This window comes from Puntigrus tetrazona, chromosome 15 (assembly GCF_018831695.1).
Source record: "Puntigrus tetrazona isolate hp1 chromosome 15, ASM1883169v1, whole genome shotgun sequence".
Classification (NCBI taxonomy): domain Eukaryota; kingdom Metazoa; phylum Chordata; class Actinopteri; order Cypriniformes; family Cyprinidae; genus Puntigrus; species Puntigrus tetrazona.
The window spans coordinates 11490339-11506791 of NC_056713.1; the positions used below are offsets into that span (position 1 = coordinate 11490339).

General features: G+C 37.0%; 1 pseudogene; it reads right to left on the reverse strand.

Moving 5' to 3' along the window:
- Positions 1 to 15826, reverse strand: part of LOC122358458 — a 52919-nt pseudogene extending 37093 nt beyond the window's left edge.
- Positions 15827 to 16453: the final 627 nt, after the last annotated feature.

The window sequence follows — 16453 nt, forward strand, 5'->3', positions numbered from 1 at the left end:
TTTCATCAAAAAAAAAATCTTAATTTGTGTTACGAAGATGAACAAAGGTCCTGCGGGTTTGAAACGACATTGAAGGTGAGTAATTAATGACAGACTTCTGGGGTGAACTAACCCTTTAACTTTTCATTCAGGTTGAAATGCTAAAAATACAGTTTTCAATGAAAGTAACTATGGAAATAGGAAAGTGGTCTCAGTCTGTTAATTTTGTATTATTTATATACTGATATAGTATTATAAAGCTTAATAATGTTAGTTAAGGTTTTATTGAATAATTTGTACAGTATGCTTCTGCCAAAGCATAAAAAAATAAATAAGGTAATTGAGACTTTTGGTAAGTTTAGTACTTAAACTTTTCTGATTTTCATTTCAGGGTTCAGGGTTTTGTTCACACTAGGATTAGGAAGTTATTAAATTATAAGGAATTTTTATTCTGGAATGAACTAATCCTTTACATTAATAATATTTATATTTATATTAGCGCTGGGCAATGATTGATTGTGATTAATCACATGCAAAATAAATGTGCGTGTGTACTGTGTATATTTATTATGTATATGAAAGATGTACAGTATATATTTAAAAAATATGTACATGTATTATGTATTTAAATTCATATAATTTATATGATCTATAAAATATTTAATATACAAACACATTTTTCTTAAAGATATACATGTATTTGGGTGTATTTATATATACATGATAAATATACACAGCACACACATATAATATTCACACAAATCTTTGATTTTTCATGTGATTAATCGTGATTAATCATTGCCCAGAACTTAATTTCATCTTTATGTTAAAAGCTGAAAAATAAAGGTGAAAAAAATTACATTTAGCTAACAATAACAACACTTGCTCATAGAAGCTCATCAGAAGCACAGTATGCACTCAATACACTTAGTTAACATAAGATTAATCGTCTTCTGTACATAATTATTAATTGCATTTAAACTCTGGACATTACATAGATGATGGTGCTTACCGGCGTACTCAGGGTCCACATGAGGAGGATAGAAACGGAAGTTGATGAAGAAGAAGGATAGGCACACCGAATTTGAACCACTCCACCACATAGGGAGTCTGCTGGCCGTTTAGGGGGTGGCTCACGTCACATCCCAAAACAACACTCTCTCCTGCACGGGCCGTCACAAACTGGGGCTCCTCTCTCACTCCGTGGGCACCTGCACATGAAACATACACACATTTTCAGCTTTCAAAAATTTCATTTAATTAAATTAAAAAAATAAAAATTAAATTAAATTAGATACATATTCAGTATATAATAATAAAATAAAATAAAATAAAAATAAAATTAAATTAAATTAAATTAAATTAAAAAACTGTGGAGTGGGATCAGGAACTCAAGCAGGCCAAGCTTGAATCTGCATATCCTCAGAAGCTCTACAGCTCTAACAAAACTTATGCTTTGCCACACACCAAAAATGACCAGATTTAAACACACATTTGTCACATTTGTCCCTAAAACCTCTACTCAGTCTGAGGTGTCAAACAGCTCATTGTCCCATTTAACAAACATTTGTTGTTAAGACTTGGATAGTTTCCCAAACGCTGGACTTGTGAAAGTTCTCAGGTAATTATTACTTAAAAGGAACGGCCAAGCACATAATGAGATGACAAGAGGCTTATCCACGCACCTCATTGATCTCAGCTAATTCACACTTGGATGGCTTTTACAATAGAGGAGCCAGAGTTTTAGCAATCAATGCACAAGCACGTCACATGCCTGTGGGTGACCTATCGGAACGCTAAAGGTCATTGTACCTGCCTCAGCAGAAAATATATTGGGGGAATGGATTTTCTTCAGCCAGCTCCACCATAGCCATTGAGCACTCTCTCCTCTATCAGAGTTAGCATGGCTTCAGCGCCTCAATGAAGGGGAAAATCACCTCCGGGATCAAAGGACCTGCTGACGGTGCATTCTCCACCACCGAGACACTGTATGGAAAACTAAGTGATTCAGTAACAGTAAAATGTAAGAAAAAGTAGGTTACAAAAACAGTGCTCTCCGCCATTCCTTCCTCACTACATACTAAACAAAAACACTACTATTTTTATAACGCTGAAGTACCGCTAAAGCACAAAGATACACATCAAAATGTGTTTAGCTCTCGAGCATAGCTTACTTAGCAGTTAATTTACAGTTTAACATGACAAAATAAATAAATTTGTGGTTAACTAGTAAAGAACTGATTTGTCAGTACGAATGTAAGAGTAAAAAATGTATACTTTTATTCAGAAAGGACACATTTGATCAAAAGTGAGAAAAATAAGCAACAAAACTCCTCAAGCACCTGGTCATATTACACAAATGTTATGTGATAACTCTAGAAACATAGGTCTGTCTTAATTATTATCTGTTTAATAGCCGTAGCAATTTAGTAAGATGAAGTTTTGGGGTTTTTTATATTTTGTTTACAATTAAAAGATTGTTTAAAGAGAGTTGCGTTGCTCAGTGCGTCGCAAACATTACTTTTATCATATAATTATATAAATATAAAGTGCTAATCAAATGTTTTCATGGAGAACTTATTTACATTTTAATCAAATATTTGAGCCAATATAATGATTCTATTACAGTTTTTAAAGGGTTTATAGATTTATAGTAATTGCCCATTGTCACAGCAGATATTACAAATCCAATTATTTATGTATCTACATCCTTATAGTTTGTGTGTGTTCTTATTAAATAAATAAATAAATAAATAAAGTGCAGCAGAGAAAAGATAGGAACATTTATTAATAATAATATTTGCTGTAGGTCAGATATAGTAACAGGTGTTTTATAGGTTTATAAAGGTTTATATATAATATATAGTTTCAGCAAGGTTCTTATTCTCATCATCCTCACATAAAACCCCAGTTCACGATGATGCAGGGATGCGTATTATTGTTTTATTGTCACCACGGTTGTTCATTAAAATATAACCATAAAGAATTTGAAAAATATAAAAATAAATATTAAAAAAAAGATATGCGGCTTTGTCTGATGTGTTACTGACCTGCAGTGTATTATCATCATAGATGGTGCTTATCCATCGATCATAATGTAGACCTAAATATACAAATAAATCAACATAGCCTATCGCCCAGATCTAAAGCAGCTCAGAGTTAAAGCATGTGTGTGTTTCGTTTATTGTGAAGAGTGCGACAACAATCTGAATTAATTTAACACGCTTTAGCATAGATACGACTTAGAAGTATATTGTTCATCCGTGAGAAGCACTGCTGTCCTGTTTGAAGTGCTCAGAGATGCCATCGCCAAGCATTTCATTGTTACTTAATCTAACTAATTTGTCTTAAGCAAATAAAAAAAACCTTTGCCAATTGATTCTAACTAAAATCGCTGCGGTTAGTGCTTAATATTTCAGTATTACGTACAGCCAAACTGTGTAAACTGCTTTATTATAAACCAATATAATTGGCAATAGGCGTAGTGATAAGTGTCGCCCCCCTTAATGTGTCGTCCCACCCCATCGTCCAGGCTGCACTCTTTGAAAAATTAATAAAGTTAAGGATGTGACACTGAAGTCACAGCAATAAACTGCATTTTAAAATATATTCAAACAAAAAAAAATATTTTAAATTGTAATGACATTTCACAAAAATTATTTTTACTATATTTTTGATCAAATAAATGTGAAGCATTTTGAAGCTTTTCTCTCTCATCACACTAAATTCATATGATGCGATTTCAAATGTTCTGTTCTGTCGCAAAGATCAAGGTTTCAAAACCAAAGAGGTACTCTTTTTAAAGTTCTGACTTGTCCACACCCCCCTAAAACAGCTTGTTTAAACACGCCCATACTTTTCTACGTCACAGAGTGGGTTTATTTTCAAATGCTGTTCACACAAAGAAAGAAGGCGGAGCTATTATTCTCGCTGTAGTGTTGCTGCAGGCGCCATGTTCTGGAGACGCTGTGTTTCGTTGTAAAAGTGACATTTGTTTGTGCTTACAAAAGAGGACACAACTAGAAATCAGTGGTTAAGTTGTATTTAAAACACTGTTCCAGAACAGTTCAACACAAATATTAGAGTGTGTTCAGCGCAGTTACAGAGAACTGATCCCTAAAACCTGAAGAGCAGCCTAAGCTGGCTGTGTACAGAGACTACTTACCATTTAAATGCGAGAAGTGAAGAGTAACGTTAGTGCTTGTTGTGGAAAAGAATGTAGTTTTTGCCTTAAACAGCATAAACACATTGCATTACACCAAATGCACAAAATAATGTTCTTCTTAGCAACATCATATGACCGTTATCATATGAAGCTCAGGTAAAATGATTTTGTACAAGCATTGATTCTGTAAATTCACTTAAACGACATCAGTGCGGGAAACAATTGCATATGCGTTTCGAATCGAATTGACAGAAAATTCCATTCCAAAGCCGTAAATGCAACTGAACGTTATGGATATCATTAACTTTCTGTATGTTTAGAAAAGTAACAACCGTCTCTCAAAGTTCTACCCAACTAGTATGCAACTGTGATTTTGTTTACCAGTTTAATCAGCTTTATCCTGTGGAAGAGTTAATCCACTTTATTTGATTTAGCTCACACAGGTTTTGGACTGAAACAGTGCAGATTTAATGAAATTACTCCTTTCCTAAAGTAAAGCTTGCACCCTCCAGTCAGGGGCCTGGGCCCTGAAATCCGCTCTACTATTGTGAGTGCAGAAGATCGCAAAGTACCACAAAGAGAGAAGCTTAACTTTAATGAGAGACCAACAGGGTGCATGCATACTTATAAACTTACTACAATCTGCACATGACCAGGTTCACAAAGAGCATTTCAGCAAGCCGTAAATGTGGGTCAGGGAGCCCCACGTTTAGCCTCGTTAGAATGGGCTAATTGTCATATTGTAACACTTTTGCATGGTTGGGAGCGTATATACTGTGAAAAAATGTTGCAAGATCAAGAATTGTACACAGCACATTGGAATCTCACATAATTAACACTTCACTTAGTCTGTTAACTAGCAATATAGCTATATTTAGACAGCTTCTTTTTATAGCCACTACATACTTTCGCTAACAGTTTTTTCCCCTCCACTGAGATCCACTAGCAATCGTATGCTCTCTCTGTTCCTTTAATTCTGAACTTTTCTGCCTTATTGTTAGTCCTCATAATTTTAAATATTATTCAACCTACTTCCTCCTTATTACCTCACTGCAGGGCTCCAGACGTATATTTTATATTGAGACACCAGCATATGGTTTGACAGGAGTGAGGGCCGATAAAATAAAAAATGTAAGGACAGAAATCAATAACCATTTTTTTTGTATTTCACATGTAAGAGAAGTTACCAGTAATATTTAAGCTCATTCAAAAACCATAAATCACCATAATTCATAAATGTCCAGGCTCTACACTCCATGATTGTACTTTGCATTTGCCCACATAGTTCGTCTATAGTATCTATACTTTTAATATAATATGCTATGATGTAGTCACACTAGATTTTGAGCACATTCAATTTCTGCACTACATAACACGGCACCACATTCATATATATATATATATATATATATATATATATATATATATATATATATATATATATATATATATATATATATATATATAAATATATATATATATATATATATATATATATATATATATATATATATATATATATATATATATATATGTGTCAACATAAAATACATCTAAACTCTGACCTCCTGAATGCAGATTTGCATAAAAATGCTGCGAACCTCTATATTCATATTTGCATCCAAAAACATGCATTACGTCTCACAATTATGTTTAAATTTGGTTTCTATAAAGTTTATGTTTCCTGTGATGAAAAACAATAGTGTAAACTAGAATTAAAAAAAGGATCTGTCATACCTTTGAAAAAAAAACTATGGTTTTATTAAATTTTAATATTGTGTGGTCAAGACTGATAACCCTCTGAAGATTTTAACAAGAATACACACTATGCCTGAAACTCAAGCCATGGAGGGTTTCAGAGGAACCCTAAAGGCATGCTCATTGAGTCCAGCCATTTAAATAATTCATTGGCAACATGAACAAATCAGCTTGTGACAGCTTGACAGGCCCATTTCGCCATATGACTGACATTCAAAATACCAATCTCAGTTTGTTTGTAGTAGCTTTGTTGAACTCAATCAAATGTAAAATCTTTTGAAAGATTTCATGCAACTAAATAACTGTATGCTTAAATTCCAGCATTAGTTAATCCAGATAGCGATTATGTCGTCACAGTTAAAAAAAGCATTTAAAATTGTAATATTTTTCAAGACTGCTCGAAAGAATTTGCCTGAAATGCCATACGTTCAAGTATTATAATTCACCGCCCTGTTTGTTTCCCCTGTTTAATATTTTAATAATGTAAATCAAATCATTGATCCATTATAAAGAATTAGCATTTATGTACAAAAAACTGCATGTCATAGAAGAACCATAGCTCAAAGAATAATAATGTAAATAAAACTGCAAAGCCTTTGACTGTAGTCATGTAGCTCAAAGAATGGGAAAACTGCAAATGACTGTATTGCAGGCAAGGTGCTGGACCCAAGTACCAGCTCACCCTTTAATCCACTTGTGTCTGCTTTCACTCCCAAAGGCACAACAAAGACACATGACCCTTTCAGCGATATAAACACACACCCATCACACACCACACATTTACACTGCATTATATGGGCCCTTGGTGATCCGAATGGGGCAGATATTTGTGTTATATATCAGCGGTTGAGCTCTTAGCTCAACTGTTATGGTTCAGAGAACCTTCAAAGAAGAAAATACGATTTTTTTGACATAAATTACTACAGAACAATGTTTTGTACATTTTTTACTACCACCACTGAAGCTTACCTTTTTTTTACACAGTCATTGCATCAAGAACAAGTTTAAACTGTACTATTTTTTGGTCAGAGAGAGAAATGTTGACCTGCAAGACTCTTATGAGAAGATTTTCCAAGGTCAACATACCGCCCAACACCGTTACAGTTCATATTTAGGGGACGAGAAACATGGCCTGGTCAGTTTATCAAAGGAACGTTAAAGCTTTCTCCGTAGATTAATACTGTCAGTGTGTGTATAATCATATGCTGAGGTGCTTCCATATACTTCGAGCTTCCATGCCCTATTTTTTGCTGAGCACGGAGGAGAATGTGTTGAGATATCACCCAAATCATTATGCATACAGCGATTTAATTTGGATATATACGGAAAAAGCATGAAACTAAGTTTATTTATAATAGTCTTACCAGGAAATCAAGGACTCCGGCGGCATCCCTTTTCAAATGAGGGAATTAATTATTAATTGTAGGAAAATGCAACATTTATACAGAAGACAGTCTAATTACATCAAATATTTAGAGGATAAAAATGATCTTGATACCAAAGAATCTAAATTAGGTTTGGGTGGAATTTAGTTCATCTTTGAGGTTATATATTTTTTCCAATAAAATATTCCCTAGAATGGTTGCTGAAGTAGTACATCTCAAAATTATAGTTTTGCGGCATCTACTCCATAAATATACATTCATATGTATATACAGTATATATTTTATCTGCATTAACACATTAGCAGGTCAAGGAGAATCAATATATGTATATATACTTTATATATACAAATATGTGGGGCCATATACGATACAACAATAAACTAAATATTGTGACTTATCTGATTTATTTGTTTTTATTTTATTTTATTGAGGTTTGGGGTGTGGGTTAAATTGCTTGTTTAAAAAAAATCTACAAAGTATCTCCTTTTGTGTTTCACAGAAGAAGGAAAATTATACAGGTTTAAGTAAATTGTCACGCATTTGGACTCTTTGTTGTTGTTTTCTTGTCCCATGTGCTTTGTGTGCCCTACTTTCCGTTTCTCTGTTGATTGTATCATTGTGTTCAGGTGTGTCCAGTTAATTATGTCATTTACCCTTTGTTATAAGTTCCTGTTGGTTCAATGTTAAATTGTCCAGTCTATTAATGCGTGTGGTACAGCCTGCCTGCATGTTTATTTGCTCTTTAGTAGAAGACTAAAAACTGTTGAAAGTTATATTCTCGTCGATCTCTCCTTTCTGAACCGCACCGTGACATAAACGACGGAAGAAATGTTCATTAATGTGTGAACTAGCCCTTTAAGTAAAGCTATTCGATATCTAATTAAATCATCTGAACGTATTCACTCAATGCTGGTTCTACAAAAAACACAGATACCAAACATTACAGAACTGACTAAACCGCTGCAAACCATGAATGAGTCGGCTCAAAGAGGAGCTCTCAGCTGTGTAACTCCCTCCCTTTCTGAGACACAAACAAGCAAGCTGAATGTTTACTAAATCTCAGACAATCCCGAACGTAAAAACCCTTTCCACTAGCAGATGGAATTATCCACTATCGGGGATGAATAAACTAATGCCAGCATGCCGGAAGCCGACGAGTAAATTTGTTTATATTCATCGTAATTAGATGCAGTTATACAGATTATACCATTGACTATACAGAACGGTCTTTTCATGCTCACTAATGGTATAAACTAATACTATATGACGGCAATTACTCGGCGCATCAGCAGCGAAACCGCACGTTCCTGGGATCAAGCGTAATCTGTGCGCCGAGAGGCAGCGTTAGTCTCCCTGCCAACAGGGCCATTGGGACACATCATGAATAGGCAATCAAATGGAGAACAGAGCAGAGGTGGGTTCTCAAGGACACTAACCCACTCGGCTGCGCAGGCCACTGACAAATCTGTAATTGAATGCTAGCCTGTACATGATGAAGGTCACTTCTCAGAGAGCGATGTGTCAGAGCTGCCCAAAGAAAGCAACACATGCCGTGAGGACGAGTGACCAGGGTAAAAAACGTCAGTGCGAGTGAAGATATAGACTTCACCGATGCTCCTGTGTCTGAATTGGAGCAAATTTCTCAATCCGCGTTCAATCCGATGCACGCTTCCCTAACCATGCGCGCGTCAGGTGAACGCTAAGGAACACTGAGGTACGTTATGGTTGAATTGAAGCAAATGTCCTCTGTATTGCATGATAAAAAGTAATAGCGCCCTCTCTATGACTCTAGCACAAAAGAAAAAGTTAGCAGATGAAATAAGAGACCTCTGGGACAGCAGATGGCCGCTTTGCTCAATGGAAACACAAGCCGCCATCACTGTAACAGGGTCGTAGGTGTCCATCTGACGGAACGCATCACAAACTCATCGCTGTGGTCCATCTGGAGGCTGGTGTCTCTGAACTTTCCGGTCTGTTCCTAAACTCAACATGGATTTGATGGCACCGTATGCTACAGATTTCCAACTAGTCACTGGTTTAGAAATACTTTGAAGTTTGTTAACAATGCTTTTAGGATCTTGAGTGGGCGAAATTTGATAAAGGAATTTGCTCTGCTGTTGGCCCATTCATTTGCCCTGACATTATTTTCATTAGAGAGAGAGAGAGAGAAGAATAGGATTTTATTTTTAGCCATTTTACAGTATTTAACACTATCTTACTGTATTTTTAAGACTGTCACTAACAGTTACTTTGGAGATCAAGAACTCAGTTGGTTTTTCTGATAACTGAGTGATTGGAAATAGTTTTATGAACAAAAGTCTTAAACTTACATAAAATTCATATAATGAGGTAAAAATAATTAGTTCCAATAACGTATTAAAAGCAAGTAATCATGGGTTTCACTGAAGAAAAATACATAATAAAAACAATAGAGTTAATTTACATTACATTTTATAACAAATTACTTTTGCACTACTGCATGACCTTTTTTTTACTACTGACTAAAGAACATATTCATATATCCTCTTAATCTTTAATATCTAGCTATTTCTTTACATCACAAATTCTACAGCTACTATATTTTCTTGAAAATGTGGACATTTAAAAGAGTAAACTCGGAGCGAGGGTTTCAACTTTTAATTTTAAACTGCAATAAACAGTTCTGAGAAATAAATTGTTGGTATTCTCCTGTGTTAGAGTAAGGTTTATAAATGATTTAACATTTCTAACAAAAATGATAAAATGAAGTATGTTGCGTTCCCAGATGAACATTATAACATGTCCTTGGAAAACAATCTACCTAATACATTAATTTAATTAAATCAAAAAGCTGCAAGAAACAGCTCTTACTACAATTTCTGATATTTATAAATTCATAAACACACTTTTACTGGAAAGCAAATATGATGCACAATGTAAATGATGATGCCTGTAATTTAACTTATCTTGCAAACACAGATGAAGAAATTGTGATTGTCCATGTTAAAATCCGTACATCACATATAAAAAGTGTTGATGTTTGTAATGGATGAAAAACCAATGTAACTCAATAATGGCCCATAGGCCAAGTAACAGTTCCATTAACTGGCCCTAAATTCCCAGCAGCAGCCCCAGAACACCAGGCTGTACAGCACAGGGTAAGATCTCAATAAATCACAGCCAACAAAGAGCTCAGATACAAGAGGAACGCAAACAGAGGCAGTCTCAGATCGTAAAGTTTACCGCACCAGACCTGAAGATGCCTGGATTGTTGAAATGGCATTTGATTACAGTTACGCTTAAAACTGATGACAGCAGAGGAAGAAATGCACGTTCTCAGCAGGAAATCCCATCTTGAGGAAAACAAAAGCAAAAGCATCAGCATCTTTTTTCACATTACACTGAGGTACGATAAGATCAGAAAGCATGACGACACACCCACCACACAGAACAATGCAAGGTATCTTCTTAATAAGACGTCATCTAAAATATGATGAATAATGAAGCCGGCCGATTCAGAGCCTCCACTGCGGAGTTCTCCGCTATAAAGTAGCTACGCCTAAGGGAACGGGAGAGTTGAAGATAGTAAAGCGTCCCTCAGGGAGGAACAGAGATTCTTGTGCTTGCTATCTCCCAAACACAAAGCCATCAGTGTAATATTTCACAGGAACAATGCGAAGAGATATGCGGCGGAAAATTAGCCCAGTGCATATCGCTACATAGGACGCCCTACGACAACAAATAGCGAGCTAATGCATCAGTATAAAAGAGCTCGTTTTAATGAGGAGAGTCTCCATAGCGAGTGCGCAGTCGACTGCAAAGGGCTCTTCTAATGTAGTGCATTGTGAAGTCCGGTACGTCTGAGTGGACTGTTGAATATTTCATGGCAGTGAGGGAAACGGCACGAGCCGCACCGACGGAGCCCCAGCTGATGGAGGACTGGAAGGAGACAGACTGTAAGGTGAGACTGGGAGAGGATGTAGGCAGCGCCGTGGCAGCATGCCCAACTCTAGCAGGAGCTACTGTCTCAGCTCGGCCTAAAACGCCACTAAATCTCACCCCAGCCTCGCAAGGGCTGACCGCAGCACTGTGCTTTTACTGACTGACCCGCACAGGCTGACAGTGGACGCCTATAGATGTCTCAAGGCTTTTTTGACAGTTAAAAAATACGGAGGTATCGGCAATTAATAAACGACTTGAGTTTGGGATGGCTAGTAACAATATCGTCGCTGTTGTGATATTGAGATAGCAACACTGTCTCTATTTTATCGTTGTCACATGATAACATGAAAGATATGCAAAAAGATATTTTTTTAGAATCTATCTAAACTATAACAATGCTGATTGCAGTGCATTATTCTTCAGATAGCACAGTCTGAACCCTATATACAGTTTAGTCAAACAAGCCGGTATTGTCCACTTTCAAGGCATGGCGAGTTCACGTTTTACTGCAGAAGCCGACAATTGCCCTTGTTTTTTGTTATGTCCATTTTAGCGAATCAGAAAGCTGTATTCAACTGTATGATTGGTATCAATACAATATGGCTCAATCCTTTTTTTGTAAGCACGTTTTCACTAAAATGACTTTTAAAAAAAGCTCTCCTGTACATTTCTGACGAAAAAGCAGTGCAATGTAGTGCAGTATGAATTGCTGAAAGTTAGCGGTGTAAGTGTAGAAATTAGGAAAAAAGTATTGTAATTTCCTACTGTAGCAAAAATACTAATAATATACCTTTTAAAATATTCATTTTCATTTATTTTACAGTTCAACTGGTTTACTAACACACGTGTGTCTGCAAGATGTCTGTTAAAGATCTCTTGATCTGGAAAACATCTTCTGTCTTCAAATGTCTAATAGATATTATTATTATTATTATTATTATTATGAGTCATTTATAAAGCGCTGTATTTTGTATTGCCGTACACTCAAAGTACTTTTACAGTCATGTGGGGGATCTTTCCTCAACCACCACCACCTGATGTGACGGCAGGAGGGGGTCTTCCAGGTATCACTTCAGACATACTACTCTTTTGGCATACTGCTATTCAGACACAGCAATAGTTATTAGTTATGGTCTTTGATGTGAACAGCATTAAGAGATGAAATGATGTCACAGAGGACCCCTGGGTAGTTGACGAATAAAAATTGGACCGTGTCCTATGGTGTGACATTGCAAAAATGTAGAAAAAATAAATAAATACAAATAACATGAGAAAAAAAAGTATCTTGATTCTTAGATTTACAAATGGCGTGAGAGAGGTTAGAGTTGTTAATGTTTATGTTTTTTGTCATAACACCATAGGACATAATATAATTCAACCATAATATATTGACTACCAGAGCCTCATGACAGAATCATGTCAGAATCAAGATGTCTCTTTGAATAGATTTATTAATTATGAGTAGACAAGGTTTGACAACATTGGGGTTTTTTTTATGCATCTGACAGTTCAATTATTTTTTTTATTCTATGACTCTCATGACTGTGTGCCAAAGGCTGACACAGAAGAGAAGAAATTGCTGAATAAAGTCTTTATTTTAGTTTTCTTGGTGCGCAAAAAGTACTCCTGTAAAAAAACATTAAATAAAATTATGGTTAAACTAAGGGTCACGTGGACTATTTTAACAATGTCCTTATTACTTTTCTGGGCCTTAAAAGTTGTGTTGCTGTTTATGCATGGCCAGAAAGCTCTCAGATTTCACTAAAGATATCTTAATTGGCTTTTTGAAGATTGAGATGAAGGTGAGGAATTAATGACAGAATTCCTTTAAGTGTTTCTTTATTGTGCTTTATATCTTAACTATTTTTAAGGATAATTTCTCTCAAACAGAGACAAAAATCTCCACTTCAGTGGAACTATATATAAATATAGTTATCAATAAAAATTATATATATATATATATATATATATATATATATATATATATATATATATATATATATATATAATCAATAAAATAATATATACACACACACACACACATTCTATACATTATTTATATATATATATGTGTATGTATGTATGTATATATATATATACACTGCAGCAGACGTGTGAAGCCACAACCACGATCTCAGAAAGATGTCAGTTTTCCCTCTCCCTGAACTGGGGCGAGTGGTTGCACCCAACGGTCAGAAGGCTGCAGGTCAGATAAATACTGCTTGGCAAGGTAAGGGGGAAGGGAGCTTTGCCAGAGGTGTCCATTACCGACAATCTGCAAACTGTGCCAAGAGCTGCTCTTCACAGCTTTATTAAGACTGAGACTGTCGCTGGCCCTGCTTATTGTAACACTCTGTGTGTGGTTTCAGTGCAGAGGATGATGCTTGGTATCAGGCTGCGAGAAACTTTGGTCACCAGCATTACTTCGCTGTTCAGAGATGATAATCCAGCTGAACAGTATGAGCTGGACTGAATCCATTTCTATGTGCATAAATTGACGTTTAGCTGATATTTTCTCATTTTAATACAGAATTTACTTCTCTTTTTTTTTTTCGGTTCAGTGTTCCTCTAAAGGTTTGAAGAAATCTTTTAGGATCACTGGGACAATTAAACACCTAGATCGTCAATTCAGATACTTTTTGAATCTACTCCAGTGTGTACATAATTTCATCGTCCAGACAACCAAAACTGATGGCTCTTGCCTTTTTATATTTCCACGCAGGAACCTCTGATTAGATCTTTTTTTTTTTTTTTCGTTGACTGCCTCGGCTGTTGCAGCACGTAATCTCTTGACACATCATCTCACGAGCCTCAAACGCGCATCTCGTTCTCCCAAATAAACCACTGTCTCTGAATTTTTGTGATTCACTCTCTTACTGACTTTTTGTCTTGAAGCGAACAAAGCTGTCCGACAGACGCGACGAACTCTGCGGTTTGGGCACATGTTGGGCAGCGGTATAATTTTGTCAATCAGAGAAAATCAAATCGATGAGTGGCGCTCTTATCAAGGCCTAATTTATGCCACTTGTGCACTAACATTGTCTCATTACAGTGTGCTTGACGCTCCCCAAACGACAGCTTCAAAATGGCTGATGGCGGATTTGGGAGACAGGAAACAGACTGTGGTTATTATTTCATAGAGTACATACAATTACAGGCAGAAAGCTCTCAAACAAGCATCCAGGCCTGGGGTTCCCTGTTATTTCTTGTTTTGCAGCCTGCAACAACAGATGACTGATTTTATTCACTGCACCTTCGAATAATGACCCAAAAGGCTTTTATAACTTTATTTCAATGCTTTACAGCACGGCTACACCTCATAAACGTGACCGTAGGACAGAGTTAAACGATTAGTGTGTATGTTGTTGTGTGATGCACGAAAGAAATAAACGTAAAATTTTGCCATACCGATTTTGCAAATATCAATGACAAGTTTAACTTCGCAATTTTAAATGACTGTTTGTTTAATTAGACGATAACTACAGTTAAAGGAGGAAATGGCCCCTCCTGCTGGCCACAGATGGAAAAGCAAGGTTAAGTCAGTCCATTCGTCAACAAATAAGGGCTCCGAATATAAGAAATATGCACGAGAAAGGATGTAATATTCGTGAAAGGGATGAAACAAGCTAACGAAAGGACCATGCGCGTCCTTGCTTAGCAAACACACACCCATATGCGTCTCGCCGCTATGCATTTGAGCTTTTATCATCATAAATGCACAAAATCGAGCATATATATATGACTGTGTAAACAGGCACGACAGACTGTAGTAGCCCAGACAATCGCAGCATGTCTCCTTTCAGTGCCGCACGCCCCTTTTCAACACTAACTGCAATTTTGGACAGTCTTTCATCAGTGATATTCTGCATCAACGTCTCGAATCACGGCGTACATCGCGGATGATCAACGCACGCGTGCATAGACGGTCTTCACGGCGCACAAAAAGCGTTTGTCATCAAAAGAGCATCAATCGATTGGAATAGCGACCAACACACGCCTTCGATTGTCGCGCTCGTGGTCTAATACGCGATGATGCAAACACCGCCACAAAGGTTGAACAGCAGGTTCTATCCCGGTTTAATTTATGCGTTTGATCAAATGTATTAAAGAAATCCGTCGTTTGTCGTGTAGATGTAGTTCAACTGGTAGAGCACGGCGCTGAAAACGCCGAAGTCTCGGGTTCGATCCCAGCAAACGCTCTTGTTCTTTAAAAAAAATGTATAGATTGAGATATAACGCACGTCTAACGCGTGATGCAACGCGTCTGTTAAAAGGCACTAATGTAACGCCTGTGTGTCTTTCCCAGAATGATGCAGAATAAAATACTGCACTTCAACTCACCTTGAGCTGCCGTTCCTCGGGTGCTGAAAACACTTGCTATCAAAGTGGCCACATACCAAATCATAGTACTATTGCCAACCAGGAATAATAGCTCAAAGTGCCCCTTTCAATAAATCTTTCATATTCAGTTTCCTCCGTTCCCAGTCTGATACCCCGCTTATCATATCCTGTGCTCTCCTCCCTCAGCGTTTTCCTTCATTTTTTTTCCCCTGCCCGTCCTTCCTGTGGCATCCTCCCCCGAAGAGACAGAGCACCTGCACCAGCGCCTTTATGGAAGACGGAGATGTTCCGAAGTGCAAAGTGAAACCAAGTGTGGGAATGTAGCCATTGGGTCCGCCCCCGCCGCGCTCCGATTGGCCAGGGCCAGGCGCTTTGGGGCGTGTATTGGTTAATCATCCGCCCCCTGGTAGTAAAATGGCATGGCAGATGCTCTTATTCAAGGTGAGTTGGAGTGTGCTGGTGTAGTACAACTGCTGCAGTATCATGCGCATTAACAGAAACCAAAGTCCGCACCTCTTTGGATCTTCTCTATTGTGTCTCTTTTTGAATGGCACATATGTTGTTCTGGATGCGCGCAGATACAGACGAGGCTGTAGTGCGCGTGGGTTTTTGTGAGCTTTGACCCGTGCGGTTTTAAATTCAGCTCGTACTGCGGCTGCAAACTTCACTTCTGCACATTTCCTCTCAGGCATGACATTTTGATTCTGATGGAAAGAGTGCATCAACATCACACACACACACAGACACACACACTTACGCACACTAAAGCAATGGGTGTGGCAACCAGTATCATCAGAGTTTCAGATGTGTTACAATATGCAGTATTTAACGCGTCCATTTTTTATTTTATTTTAATGTTATTTCATTCACTGTCACCAGATTGTTTGTTGGTAACTTCTGACTG